This window comes from Leuciscus leuciscus, assembly GCF_965113295.1.
Source record: "Leuciscus leuciscus genome assembly, chromosome: 24".
Lineage (NCBI taxonomy): Eukaryota > Metazoa > Chordata > Actinopteri > Cypriniformes > Leuciscidae > Leuciscus > Leuciscus leuciscus.
In genome coordinates, this window is record NC_138723.1 from 24486046 (window position 1) to 24502530 (window position 16485).

Below are 16485 nucleotides of genomic sequence, written 5' to 3' on the forward strand. Positions count from 1 at the left end.
CTCCCTCCTACTTTCACTCACTCCTGCAAGTCTACATCCCTACAAGAAGCCTTCGGTCGGTCAACGAGCGACGTCTCGTGGTCCCATCACAGAGAGCCAAAAAATCACTTTCCAGAACATTCTCATTCACAGTTCCATGCTGGTGGAATGATCTCCCCACCGGCATCCGGAATGCAGAATCCATGACAACATTAAAAAAAGAGCTGAAAACTCTTCTCTTCCGTGAGCACTTAACCTCATAAAAAAAGAGAAAAAAAAGAGTATATATATATATTGTCCTGTAAATTCTCGCTTATCGGGCTTATGCTACTCTGAATAATGCCTGAACTTCGTATTTTGAGCACTTCTTGCGTTGTTTTTTGCCTCTTCACGATGACTTGCTTAATTTAGTCCCAATTTGTAAGTCGCTTTGGACAAAAGCGTCTGCTAAATGACTAAATGTAAATGTAAATAGGCTAATTAAGTTTATTCTTTAAAACACATGTTAGCTTTACTGTACGTGTTGTATGAAACACTTAGGTTAAAAGGTTGTAGATGCTAAGAATTCTAGGCCATATCTTGTGTAAACTGGAATAACTGTTTTACTGGAATTGCATAGCAATTTTAAGTTGCACGTGTGACTATGCTGAATTTGTTTGTCTCCTTAGTGGAAAACTCTGCTATTTTTCCATATAGCTGCAGTAAAACCACGTAAAGGAGCATAGAATTGCCATGTGGCTACAATGTGATTCACAATTGCATTAACCATGAAAATGCTTTCCTCACAACAGGATTCAGTAACTCTGTACTTTGCACTTTTATCATGCTCCTTAAATTGAAACATTGGTGTGGGAAGATTTTGAGCCAGATCACACCTCATACTCACATTCTCATGCTGGCTCCCTGTTACAACAAACGGACCAAATTTGCATCACAATTGTAAAACCTCCTCACCTTTGTTTTGGGGCATGATGAATTTACACCAGCGTTTGCTCCCAGATTCAGTGCCTGTTCTTGTGGAGGTGTGAAGTGTTCGATGGATGATTTGCATATCTATGAATGGTGCAACACCATTTGATGGAACCTCCTCATGCAGGGCTGAAGGAGAACAAAGACTGAACACTAACCAACTGCTATTGCAACAAGCCTGGACGAAAAGTCTGAAGATGCAACAGAAAGCATGTCTTTATGGATTGTGTCACCTTTGGACTCCATGTGTGTGGCGGAATTGCGGAATTGTAGAATTGAAAATAATCCAAGATATTTTAAATGAACAAAGATATTTCCTTGACTGTTTTTCTACCCCTCTTCCTACCACAATGACCATTTGGAGTTCCTAAAGGCACAGAGGGGCTGATAGTGATCTAGCAAAATGTTTGTACTTTGGGGGTCGATGAATTGTCACACCTTTAGTACAGTGGGGGGAGTGTAATCATCTGATTGGTCAGTTTGAAAGTCTCACATCTGGGTTTTAGTCACATGGTCAGGGAAAGGATAAAACAAGATTAAAACTGTTGCTCTGTCTCTTTGATGCTCTGGCTCTCTTCTTCTCTGGGTCCCTCTCTTGGGGGCTCTCTTCTTATTCTTGGGACTCTCTCCTTTTGCCTCCTCTTTTCTTTGTCTCTCTCTCTCTCTCTCTCTCTCTCTCTCTCTCTCTCTCTCTCTCTCTCTCTCTCTCTGGTAACATTTTACATGCTAGGTAAGATTAAGGGTATAATTTATCATCATCTCATACATCTATTTTGTAACTATTTTAAGTGTAACCATAACCATATTTTGTCATTAAACCTTTTCAATTACAACTAATGTGCTAACTGGTTTTGATTTGGTATTGACTTTGAAGTGCTACATATTGCAATACAATATCGTCACTCACTATAGCAACGCTCTCCCACAAATATTAAGCTATTGTAACTGCGCTTATTTCCGTCGTTGGTATAAGTGGCAGTGGGTGGTATAGACAAGAAATGTGCAGTTTTCTACCATCTAACGTTTCTTTAGTCATTCGGCAGTTCTTGCAGCTTGAACCACTGCAGGAATTCCACACTTACAGCATCTTCGGTGCTTGGCCCCTAATAAAGCAGATAGCAAATTCATTCAACATTAAACAATTCATTCGCACATTCACACAATATAAAACAATAAATTCTAATTTGCAGTCCCTCCATTGACCACAAGATGGTGACATTCCTTGCAGAAACACCGACAAGGAGATCAGAACGCTCTACTTGGTAATATTCAGACCTTTTTCAAAGAAAATATAACTGAAACATATTATTAACAATTACATGTAATTAGAAGTGTATTGTATATTTCCTTTTCACTACTCAAATCCAAATCAATATCATGATGTTAACTTGAACATTTGGGACAACTCCATCTGGATAAAGTCTGTTTTCCCACTGGGGGACGCAGTTGCGAATGGCAGTGTTTAGCTCAAGGAGAGCTAGGCTTAACTCAGAAGTTTAGCGGTCTGGAAGTTTTTACACATAAATCAGGTACGATGGGTTAAAATGGGATGGACGGGTGTTATATTCTCAAGCCCCTTGGCAGAAGACTCTGGCCCTGTCCCAACCCATACACAAAAGAAATATATTTGAAATATATTTTCAAAATATATTTTTGGAATATATGCAAATATTTGATATTGGCCCAATAAATATATTTTAGTTCAATATGTAAATATATTTTCATATATGTTTACATATATGTTCATATATGTTTTAACTTTTGCAAATTGTTTCATTTGAAATTTAAAAAGTTACCATTTTCACAAACAACACATTTTCAGTTTATTTTTTAGATAGCCCACTTCATCTGAGGATAGTGTTCTACCACTTCCCCCAGCCACATTTTTCCTACTGGTCGGGGATCGAACCGGCAACCCTTCAGTTACAAGCCCGAAGCCCGAAGCCCTAACCAGTAGGCTATGAACAGAATGCAGAGTTTTTTCCCCTATTTTTACAGAATTGATTATTTAATAGTGTGTATGCAGTGTACTTCACTGTTGGAGTGTCACTGTTATACTTGCATCATAAATATTGTGCATATTTTCAATATTTAAATGACTTCAGGAAAGATGTCAATAAAACAACAATAAATCTAATAATTGCACTTAGTGTTAGGTACGTGCCACCTAATATGGCCTAATAGTCCTAGGAAAGCAACTATCTTACATTGCAGTCATTTAAATCTAAGTACAGTATTTATTATAGCTGTGTGTCATAATACAGTAGTGAAATTTGGTAGCCTACTGTTGTATATAGGGGAAAAGGTAGAGGAATTACTATGATCAAAATTCATTTTCGACCCTTCTTTAGCAAGCTAAACATTTTATGACCATATATTTTGTCATATATTTTACATTACATGTTATAAATGTAAATATATTTCCCACTTAACATCATATATTTTTGTTATATTTCAGAATATATTTCAAAATGATAAATATAAGTGAACAACAATGCAAATATATTGTATTTGGACATGTATTTGGAATATGTGCCACATATATTTTTGACACTTTAAAATATATTTCAATATATTTCTTTTGTGTATGGGAAATGGCACACTTCATATGCACTTTCGGTCTTGTGGACTTACAATGGCTGTCGCGTGCGCGTGTCTGTTAAGTCCGTGAGACCGTAGGGTGTCGCATTTGTCATTTTAGGCCTCAGAAGGGTGCTCGCGAGCGCCCCCTTTGCGGCCGATATGCGCCCTCGATGCGCACTTTTGCCATAGAAAGTAAAATAAATGGACACAGCGACTCCATTGGATTCAACGGAGAAAAGTGAAGTCAATTAGAAGCACTCACTTCCTGATGGCTGACCGTACTGCGCAGACTCAAACTGAGCTTGACGACGTAGATGAGACATGAGCAACCCGTCTGTCTTCTAGTAGCTGTGCCAAGAGAAATCTGAATCATTCCCTTCCAAAACTTGCAGAGACGGAGAGTGTGAGTAGGAGCTGTCCATGAGCTAGGAGCAGGAGAAACTTTTGCTAAGTTAGTTAGTTCATGCATTCATGACCTCGAGACTAGATTACTGTAATGCTTTATTAGCTGGTTGTCCTGCATCCTCAATAAACAAGCTACAGTTAGTCCAAAATGCAGCTGCTAGAGTTCTTACTAGGTCAAGAAAATATGATCATATAACATCAATTCTATCATCTCTACACTGGTTACCTATTAAGTTCCGTATCAATTACAAAGTATTACTAATGACCTATAAAGCCCTAAATGGTTTAGCTCCTGGGTATTTAACGGAACTTCTATCGCCCTACAATCCATCGCGCTCTTTAAGATCACTAAATTCGAGGCTCCTGGTCATTCCTAGGATATCTAAGACCACTAAAGGAGGGAGGGCGTTTTCACATTTAGCTCCTAAACTCTGGAATGGCCTTCCTGATATTGTTCGAGGCTCAGACTCGCTGTCCCAGTTTAAAACTAGATTAAAGACGCATCTCTTTAGCCAAGCATTCAAATAATACTTACCTTTTACACTACAGTTGAATAAGATTGAATGCATTATTATTATGAACAGCAGCTATGCTAATTATTTCCCATCTGCTTTTCTGTCGTTATCTCGGGACGTTAGTCCCGAGGTAAATAGAGTTTGTCAGCTTCAGTTTGTATCCAGCCTCTCATGGAAACTTCAGATGCACCAACACCAGTGCAGAGACGACTCGACGCCTGTGAAGAGACGACTCGATGCCTGTGAAAGAGACGACTCGACGCCTGTGAAGAGACGACTCGACGCCGGCAATATGTTATGCCCTAAATTAATACATGATTAACTAACTGTATTTTTCTACATTACTGAAATGCACTTTCTGTAAAGCTGCTTTGAAACAATATGTATTGTGAAAAGCGCTATACAAATAAATTTGAATTGAATTGAATTGAATAAGTATTCTGATTAATTATTTTGTCATTTGGCCTCCACGTCCCCCCCGATTGCCCGCAAGCTTCTCCTCCTGTCCATACGGTAATTTCTCTACTGGGCGACAGATAATCGCGTGGTTATGACGCAATCGTTAGCCTATTTTTACAAAAACTGCTTCTACGGGGCCATAACGTAAGATACAAGGTAATGGAGCCTTTTATACATTTTCTTGTTTCTTTAGAAATAAATAATGGACAAATGGAGTGTTAAACGCCTCAGATGTAAAGTTATTCGCTGTCAAAGTGACGCCAAAATGAATGGGAGACAATGGAATGCTAACAGCAGGTGATGGTCTGCTAATCAATGGCGGCGCCCAGGAAAGCTTCAGTTTTTTTATGAAAGATTACCCCCCTGACTTTTGCAGAGCCCAGCAGACTTCTTCCCGATAGTCAAAGCGGCATTAGGTCATGAAAGTGCGGACTAGTAGGAAGACCACGAGTGCTTAGGGTGCCATTTGGGACAGGGCCTCTGTCTTCCCATTAGAAATGGTTGCTGGCGAGTAGCCTAACATTCACCATCCAGTTACACCTGTTGACCACACGAGGGATCACGCTAAGATTTCTAAATAAAGAAAGGTTGTATTTGATTCTCTTTTACAGTTCCAGCCAAAAGTTCTGATACACTGCATGTTTCTAATAATATGACCCTTGGATCTAAAGATTTATACTTAAGTGCTTGAAATTTAGACTTATTACAAATATAAAATTAATTTAATAAATAATTAAATAATGAATTGGACAAGAGTGAAGAAAAAGCACCCATTAAGGACCCATTACTTAAAAGAATCTAGTTTTGTGATTTTAATCCACTGCATAATAGCCATACTTCAATTTTTTTTTTTTGTCTTCACTGTTATTCTAAAATGTAATCTAAATGTATCAGTCAACAGGATGACTGGTCTTTGTTTCCCCTTTGGGTCTACCTTGAACTTTCTTTAACATTTTCATGTTAAAGTGAACAAATAAAATGCATTCTTAAATATAGACACTTGTTCGGAATTCATACACCCTTGTTATTTAAAAAATGTAATGACCCATACTTCATAAAAAGTAATTAATTTAAACTGCAGCAGTTTAGAAACTATGAAAAGAAGAGTAATCTTTAAACTGATTAATTTAATACACACAAAAAAACTACTATTAAATTAAACTATACGTTACATTTAGTTTGGTTATCAAGAAAGTGAATTTGTGAAGGGCCTCAGACCTAATTTGTCATATAACACATCTTGCTATTAATAATTTGTTTGAAATACATTATTTAATATACAAATATACAAAGCTCAAGACTGCAGTTAACTAAATTTTTACAGGTAATTAGTTGGTGCTGATCTAAGCTTGCAGCTGTTTGTTCGAATTCCCCTTATGGTCCGTGTTAGCAGTTGGCATGGTCAGAAATAAATGTAGCTTTGACAGCGGAAACCAGATAGAGGAATGTGGGTGTCCGGTTTAGACGCTTTTCACGTGTCAGGACAGGAGTCGTTTGAATGGGGTACCCAAGTATCATAATTCAGGACCTTCTATGGAACACGAGTCACGACCAATAAAAGAAAACTTTGGATGGCTTGATGACTGTATCTTAATAAGTTACAACTTAATAAAACTTAATAAGACTTAATAAAAAAAATAATTAAAATGTTTTCCTTCAAACATGATAAACAAAGTAATCAAACATTTATGGCTTAAAGAAAATGTAGATTGAAAAGATTGTTCTTTCTAGTGCAACCTTATGCAGCTGAATTATTCAGTTTGTGGATAATTAAAAATATTACCTTTGATTTAAAAAGTTAGAAATTATAACAAAGCAAAATTATTTATATGTATCAACTCTAAATGAGGGCAGATCAATGAGTTTTGAAATTTCACGTCTTAAAACATTGAATGCACTTTTATTTAATTTGTAAAATGTATTTTTTAGAACTCAAAACACAATATATGCTGTGTGTAAATCATGTTCTGCTTTATCTGTTTATTTATGAGCTAAACACTATATCCCCTGAAAGTATTTAGGGCTGTGAGTGATGAGAGCTTAGTTGTTGGCTGTTTGTGGCTATCAATTATTGCTGTAGAGAAGCTTCGATGAGCTGCTGAACTCTGGCTATTTACAGTTTCAAAATGAGAGCTATTCCAAAACAGTTTAAAACACAGCAGGTGTGAAGTAGTCAACCTCTCATCAATGTGTTTTAAATGTTAAAGAGTCTATGAAGCCAAGCTGCCTTACTGCATACTTCTTTAATATGTTTTGGCACATTACTGACAGTACTTTCATACAGTTCATTCCCTCTGAGGGCATTGCAATGCCTGAATATACTTTACAGAGTACAGGTCATTCCCACTACAGTCCCTAACAAACATCTTGCCACTACCATACCTTGAAAATGTCTCACATATTTCTCCACTTTTTGTCTCATGAGATAAAGAAAAAAAGTGACTATATTTTTATTTAGTTTTAGGCAGGGTTGTATACATTACTGACATTGACAACATTCAGAATAGCGTTTAATTTTTAAACGTATGTTTTCCCTTATATTATTCTATAGGATTATTTACCATAATTGAAAAAGTTTTGACCCCACCCTCTGAATTCCTTTTGAGCCACTTACATCACACAGGCATATATAACACGTCCTGTAAGATAAATGACCAAGAGAGCAAGTATATATAGTACATGTTTCTGAAGACTGTTTGGCTCGGACAAGACTGAGCTGCAGGGCACAACAGGGCAGTCGTCACGGTTGGCATTTGGCAACATTTGCAGGAATGTGCAAATAGGATGCCAAGCAAGTTTTGAAACATTAAGGAAATGGCTCTGAATGCGGTAAAGACCTTAAAGCATAGCAGATTTGATTTCTTCAATAACATCCGACTTTTGCATGGAATTATGTAATTTATTACTCAAAGCCAATTAGTGTTGAATGCATGATGGAAAAAAATATTACAAAATAATATTTTTTTTTTTACTACTAATTGGCAGTAAATATTGAACATTTATCTAACTGCACTAATATATATATATATATATATATATATATATATATATATATATATATATATATATATATAGTTTTTTTTTTCAATTTCTTTATAGAAACATGACATTTATTGAATACAAACATCATTATTACCCATGCAAGAAAAAATATACCATTTATGATTAATGCCTTTAAGTGGTGTATGGGGAATGTTGACACAGCGAACTTTTATTAATGTTTTTTTATGTATGAAAGGTTTTAGCAATATTTTAAGCAAGTAAGTCTATTGTGGAAATACATTTAGTAAAAGCTCAAAAATGGAAAAAGTAACATACAACCAGAATTTCGGGAAAATCTACAAAGAAAATGTCAGTGGTGCATGCCCATGCAAACTTGTTCTGGGTGCTTGCAATAGTGTTATGTGATTAAGTACTGGACTTAAAAAAAATGTAGTTATTGATTTGTATAAAATTACAACATGTACAGTACAACAGAAACAAATGAGAAAAGTTTGTGTGTTTATGTGTGAATATGAGAAATCAATGTGACATGTAAGAACAAATTTTATGTTAAACTTTTCAGGTCAGTGATTTAGTAAAGCATTGTCTTAAGTTGCCTGGCCTTTAGGCAAGTTTACTCAATCAAAAAAAAAAAAAAAAAAAAAAAAAAAAAACCCAACAAATAGATGTTTAAATGGGGCAAAAAGGTGTTTGAGACCAACATAGATAACATTGCTAGACAAAAAGCTTTTATGCAGTAGGGCTTGTCCTCTGTCCCATGACTCTGCTCAAATTATGGGAGTAACTTCTGTTAAACTGTAAACAATCAGCAAAAGGTTTGCTCTGTGAATGCAATAATATCCATTTTCAAAAACTGGGTACAATAACATGATTATTCTACTGACCCTTCAACCATCGAACATTAAAAATAAGTTAAAAATATTTCACTGTAGTGATATATATCTGTATTGTGTAACATATGTTGCCTTAATCAAAAATGTTCATTAACTGGAACATTAAGTGATAATATTTCAGTGATTTCCGTAATTTAACCACTAAAGGTTAAATAAACTAAAAATATTATTTGTAGCACAACCTTATGATTTGAAATGATTTGTTTCAGTGTTTTTGAGTGGAACTTCTCCAAACCATAAGTGCCTCCCATAATCTAAAAAGTAGTAGGGGAAAAGGTGGATAGCCTCTGTGACAACCTCTGCCATAGGAATACACACACATGCATCTACTACATTTACATTTAGTCATTTAGCAGACGCTTTTATCCAAAGCGACTTACAAATTAGGACTAAATTCGTGAAGAGGCAAAAACAATGCAAGAAGTGCTCAAAATACAAAGTGCAGGCATTGCTCAGGTAAGCAATAAGGTACGAGAGGCTGTGCTGTATCGTGAATAACGGCTTCGCGGAGTCAAGTCAAGTCAAGTCAAGTTTATTTGTATAGCGCTTTTCACAATACAGATTGTATCAAAGCAGCTTCACAGTATTAAATTAAAAGAATACAACAAAGTTTGTTTCAAGAGGAATTTATTGATTGATAAAATTAAATTAAATATCCCCAAAATATCCCCAACTGAGCAAGCCAAAGGCAACAGTGGCAAGGAACCGAAAAACTCCATCAAGTGACCTAATGGTGTCCTAAAACTCCATCAGGTGACCTAATGGAGAAAAAAAAACCTTGGGAGAACCCAGGCTCAGTCGGGGGCCAGTTCTCCTCTGGCATTTATGAGCTAGAGGCCGGATAGTCGTTTGAACTGTAGGATTATATGAATGCCTGGCTGAAGAGATGCGACTTTAATCTAGTTTTAAACTGGGAGAGCGAGTCTGAGCAACGAACAGTATCAGGAAGACTATTCCAGAGTTTTGGAGCCAAATGTGAAAACGCTCTCCCTCCTTTGGTGGTTCTGGATATCCTAGGTATGACCAAAAGCCTTGAATTTAGTGATCTTAAAGAGCGCGATGGATAATAGGGCGATAGAAGATCCGTTAAATAGACTGGAGCTAAGCCGTTTAGGGCTTTATAAGTCAGTAGCAATACCTTATAATTAATACAGAGCTTTATAGGTAACCAATGCAGTGATGATAAAATCGGTGTTATATGATCATATTTTCTTGATCTCGTAAGAACTCTAGCGGCGGCATTTTGGACTAACTGTAGCTTGTTTATTGAGGATGCAGGGAGTGCCTGCAACCCCTTCAGCCGTTACTTATTCACGATACAGCACTTGCCTCAAGTACCTTATTGCTTTTATAAAAGGTTACCACACACAATATTAGTGTAAAAAAAAAAAAAAAAAAAAAAAAAAAAAAATTATTAGTGCAACTTTCATGAAGTTAAATCAATAAAAGCATTCCTTCCGCTAGAAAAAAAGAGTCCCTGACCGTGAAAAACAACGTTCCAATGTGTAATATGCATGAAAGCTCAAATAAAAACAACAAACCGTTCTCAAACTTTGTCTCATTCTTTTTATTTTTTACAACACAATATTTGTGAAATTTCCTCACACAAATGTGCATAGATTATCTCTCAGCATGAGAAAACGTTATTTTTTTTGTTTGTTTATTCCGTTATTTTCTCTCTACACTAAACTAAATATTTACATAGCCTAAATAAAAACACAAGGGCACATATTTTGATAGATAACAGTTAACGTTAGGTCTTTAATCTATTTTATTAATGTTATTAATTTAGTTGCTAAAATGCTGCCTAACAAGAGATACTTTTTTTATTGTTGTTTATTTAAATTTATTTGAACATCTCCGTTTATTGTGCACGCATTAAATATTTGTCTCATTTCAATCGGCTCCACTGTGGTGATATTTAACGCGGATCTCTTTTAGCCTTTTTAGCCTTTTTAATTCTTACGTTTTTTTCTATGTTTATGTTGATACGTGTGGTTGCTAAGGGTGTTGCTAAGGGCGCAGTGATAAATAGAACCGTTGGGTGAAACGGTCATAGCCGTGTTTTATCGTGAATAAAGCACGGCTATTGACCAATCAGAATCAAGGATTGGAACTAACTGTTTTATAAAATAGCATAAGCCAGACAAGGATCCTCCCTAAGGGAAAAGGAAAGGAATTATTATTATATATATATATTTTTTTTTAAGAGGGTAAGTGCTCCACTAGCAGCCATTAGTATGTTCATTCTTAAGAAAAAATGGTTTTAAACAGTACCCGATTAGGGTCCCTTGGCTTGTAACAATAGCAGAACTATTTTTGCAACTCTTTTTTCCCCCATAAAGAATTATGATTTGAACTGTGCTAAAAAGGACATTAATGGTAATGGTGTAATAAACAATACATTGTTATAGGCAATAAGCCCCAAAAAGCCATGGTTTACAGTGAATTTAGAACAGGTAAGGGTTGTTGTTAAATCAACTAAAACACTCTGTTCTAAATTCACTGTAAATCACAGCTTCACTGGCCTTATTGCCTTTATAAAATGGTTATTTTGCATACATTAAATAAACACGCAGACACAAAAATGTAAAGCTATTGATAAACAAAATATTCTTCCGCCATGCAATGTAGTTCTTCAGAAGTGGAATGGTTGCCAAACAACGGACAGACGCTGCAGCACAACACAAGACAGCGGTGCAGTAATACTGATGTAATGAGGCCACAGGTATGTTTGTAGATTAATTTACAACGGCTTTGAACATGGCTCAACCAATTATATTACGTCCACTAGTATCACATCGTCCATCACACTCAACACTGGTGTACCACAGGGCTGTGTGCTAAGCCCGTTTCTCTACTCCCTCTTCACCTCCGACTGCAAGCCTGTGTACGGATCTAATTCCATCGTCAAGTTTGCGGACGACACTACGGTGATTGGTCTCATCAGCAACAACGATGAGACTGCCTATAGGGAGGAGATCAAGCACCTGGCCACATGGTGCACTGAAAATAACCAGCTCCTCAACACCACCAAAACGAAGGAGCTCATCGTGGACTTCAGGAAAGTGTCAAGAGGCACACACGACACCATCCACATCAATGGAATGGCTGTTGAGCGTGTCTCCAGTTTCAAGTTCCTGGGGACCCACATCTCGGCGGACATGACCTGGACAACCAACACCTCCAGCCTGGTCAAGAAGGCTTACCAGCGCCTTTTCTTCCTGAGGACACTGAGGAAGAATCAGCTTTCCTCCACTATCCTGGTGAACTTCTATCGCTGTGCAATAGAAAGCATCCTGACCAACTGTGCTACAGTGTGGTATGGGAGCTGTTCGGTTGCAGAGCGCAAGGCACTGCAGCGGGTGGTGAAAACCGCCCAGCGCATCACTGGGACTCCACTACCTGCCATCGAGCACATCCAGAGGAAACGCTGTCTGCATCGAGCTCGCAGCATCCTTAAGGACTCCTCTCACCCAGCCCACAGACTGTTTTCTCTCCTGCCCTCCGGCAGGCGTTTCAGGTGCCTACGGACCAGGACCAGCAGACTAAAGAACAGTTTTTTCCCCAGAGCTGTCTCTTTATTAAACTCTAACCCTCATTGATCCCCCTCATATACTGATTGACTCTCCTCTCCCTCCTCACACCTGCCTCCATTTTGTTATTTGCAATACTATAATGTTCATTTGCACTGCTGACTGTTATTATAGTAACAACTGTTTACATATGCATCTTGCACTACTACCTTGACTGGAATATGCTCAATTTGCACTGCCGACTGTTTATTTACAGTACCGACTGTTTACATATACATTTGCAATACCGTACTTTAACTGTAATATGCAATTACTTTCCACTGCACTTTCACTCGGATAGCTTCTGTCCAAACTTTATTTGCACTACTTTAAATCCATTGTTATACTGCTCATTTTAGCCTAACTTATACATATATCTATTTGTAAAATTCTGTTTATAGTAATAGCCATCTGTATATTATGCTCACATTCTGTTTATAGTAACAGCCATCTGTATATATATTCATAGTACATATCTATCTGTAAAATTCTGTTTATAGTAACAGTCATCTGTATATTATATTCAGTACATATCTATCTGTAAAAATTCTGTTTATAGTAATAGCCATCTGTATATTATATTCAGTACATATCTAGCTGTAAATTCTGTTCACAGTAATAGTTATCTGTATATTATATTCATAGGACAAATCTATCTGTAAATTTTTGTTTATAATAGTATTCAACTCTATATTTATTCAGTACATATCCATGTTCTGCACTTATGGAACCACTGTATATCCTGCACTTGCTGCTATTGCACTTCTGGTTAGACCTAAACTGCATTTCGTTGCCTTGTACCCGTACTTGTGTAATGACAATAAAGTTAAATACTTTATCATTTATTGATATTATTATTATTATTTATTGATAATGTTTTGATTGTTGTTCAAAATCCTTAATAATGTTTTTACATCCTTCATTATGTGTGTATTTTGGTATAATTGAGTGCAGATGATAAGGTTGTTGGTCATCTCTCTGGGTAGAAATACACCTGTTTTTTTTTTAGTCTTTGCATCTCTTCCATTGAGCAGTTATTGTTATGATAGCCAGAAGAAGCAATTGTAAAATGACAGTATATGAACCCTTCATGCTGAAATATCCCAAACAGTTGCCTCAATGTTGAAAGCCCAAAATTCTCTGGAATGTATGCTGTAGTATATAGATCTGCATTTTTTTTTTTTTTTTTTATAATAGCCAAACCCATTATTTATAAGAGGATGTCCATATATTTCTGGTCAAGGGTACATTTTCCAGGCTTGCATGCAAAAAAATGTTGATGTCTTCTTTTTGTGAAGTTTTGCTGCTACAACATTGTAATTTTCCCACCCACAGAAATGAATAAAGGCGAACCCTACTCACTTACACTTCCAATGAAAGTGTGCGTTAATGGTTTTCATTATTTGTAACTTCACACCATTATAACACAAGTAGATATATTCAAGCTGTATTTATATACTGTACCTGGTAGACAGACAGAAAGTCCACTGGAGAGTTCCTAGTCACTGCAGTACCCAGTCAGATGAAGAATATCTGTTTTAACCAGTCTGAGGATTCTGTTGCATTTTATTGAAATGTTCACAAAAATACACAACATAATAAACGGATTACAAATTATCATTGTGTCATTCCATCCAAATCACAACTAAACTTTTAATTTAGGCAAGCTAATTAATTTCCCTGATCATGTCCACAGTGTGTATATCAGTTGGTTGTATAAGCTGAAGTTTTTTTTAACAATGTACATAAAATCCTAAACCATTCTTTTCGCCTTATAAAACAATGAATGAATTAAAACAATGTATAAGAAAACGAAACACCAACATGAGTATCTTCCTGTATGGCTAAAGAAACAAAAGTGTTTTCCAAGCACATGTTCTTGCTAGAGTGGAAGATGAGCTAAAAACACCACTTTACCATTTACCCTGGCCTCAAGTAACATCAGGTCATTTTTACCATCATGCAAGTCCATCATCATGCAAGTCCAATGTCCCCTTAAGTCCTACTGATTACATTTCTTTCACATTGTTGATTTAGCTATTAAAAGACCCCTGGAGTATATACATGATATTGATATACCCTTGATAATGTAATTACGAACAATAACTTAGAATTGATATTAAAATACTTTTTTTGTGTGGGTCCCATTATATTGTTAGTTGCATTAAGGTCACTGCACACTGAGTCCGAAATTTCCGCACATGAAAAATAAATACGACCTCACGTTGTGTCAATCACATTTACACACTGCCTCTGAAACTTTCATCCGTCATAAAAAAATTCGGATCAGGTTCGATTTTCTGCGTTTTTCGCATCCGTAGCAAGTATTTTGAATTGTGTTTTGACAATTCAGAGCCACCGAATCATAAAAACCTAAGTGTGCAAGGACCTTTAGACTTGCAGTTCAGTGCAAACTCACTAAGGGTCTGTGTGCAGAGTTATTGTTATTACAATCAGACTACTCTGCACCTGTGGCTGAGATGGAAGGACAAGAGACTCAGCCCCTACCACCAGCCCCAGACAATGCAGGGAGAGAGGAAGATATGGAAACTGAAACATCAGGGGATGATGGTGCTCCAATGGGGAATGCAGATGAACAGCAGAAGTGCACCATGTGTGGCCTCAGACTCAAAGAAATAATCCGCTTGCAGGAGGAGAATCGAAAACTGAAGGGAGAGCTCTCCAAAAAGGCCCTGGATGAGAATTTTCTCAAAGAATGATTCAAAGGTGAAGTACTACACTGGCCTTCCATCTTTCAGTCTATTGATGGGTGTGCTGATGCAAATAATTCCCAGTCTACCAAAATCACAAACAAAAGAAAGAAAACTCTCCCATTTTCAAATGCTCCTCCTGATCCTTATGCGCTTAAGACTTGATCTGCCTGTCGAACATGTTGCACACCTCTTTGACATTAGCCGACAAACCGCATCCAATCTGTTCACTGAGACCATCAATGTACTGCATGCACACCTCAGCCCTTTGGTGTACTGGCCAAAGTGACATTGTATACAGGCAAGCATGCCACATCAGTATGTAGAGATGTTTGGGAATCGTGTTACTGTTATTATTGACTGCTTTGAGCTTTTCATGGCAAGGGCACAAAATCTATGTGCAAAGGCACAGACATATTCAAATTACAAAAGCAGGCACACAATGAAATATCTCATTGGCATAACACCACTGGGCGTGCCAGTGATAAGTAGATCACCGAGAACTGTGGCTTTCTTCAGAAGCTCTCGCCTGGAGACCTAGTGTTAGCGGACCGTGGATTTGATATTAAAGAAAGTGTTGCCCTTGTGGGTGCTACACTGAAAATACCTGCTTTCACCAGGGGCCACAGCCAACTTAATGCAAAAGATGTGGAAGAGACCAGGAAGTTAGCTCATGTCAGGATCCACGTGGAGCGAGTGATAGGGTGTATGCGCTCTAAGTTTAACATATTAAATGACACAACACGCCTGGGATTTGTGGTGCCTTGTGAGGGGGAGGATAAGACTTTGCTGGATAAAATTGTGGTTGTGTGCTGTGCTTTGACCAATATGTGTCCAAGTATTGTTGTAAAGCCGTCGTGTTAGAATTATACACCATGCTCACATCTAATATGTAAATATGTTTTTTTGTTTTCCAAAAGATTTTGTAATGTCACTTCTCACATGTGATGATTTTTAGCCATCTCTGTAAATAAAATACACAAAGACTGAATGAAATGCTGCCTCCTTTATCTGTATTAAGGAAGAATTGTGCAAAATCAGTGTTCTTTGGTTGCAAACACAATTACATAACTTAAATAGTAGTAACAACCTTAATTTCAGTTTATTTACATATTTAACATGTAAATACATTTAGATGAAGACATTTACATTATAAAGAGTCCATAGAAAAGATAACTGGAAATGTATGAGGTAGGTTGTGGGTGATAAGTCACAGACATGTGCAAGCATCGCATTGCCATGCCTCTTCTCTGGCTGGTGCGCTGCTGAGTCCCACGCAACCTAAATGGAACCACTGTATAGGACAGTTCTGATTATCGCAAGCAACCATGTTATCAAGCTCTTCAGGCTGTCTGCAAAAGCACCACAACACAGCCTTTTCACATGCCCTTCT

At 37.1% G+C, this 16485-nt stretch overlaps 1 long non-coding RNA gene across 1 annotated transcript; it reads left to right on the forward strand.

The window, feature by feature from the left end:
- The first annotated feature begins 7347 nt into the window (after positions 1-7347).
- Positions 7348-13753, forward strand: LOC309489673. Its single transcript, XR_014202476.1, has 3 exons — positions 7348-7739; positions 11441-11534; positions 13717-13753. It is a non-coding gene; the product is annotated as an uncharacterized lncRNA (long non-coding RNA).
- The last annotated feature ends 2732 nt before the right edge of the window (positions 13754-16485 follow it).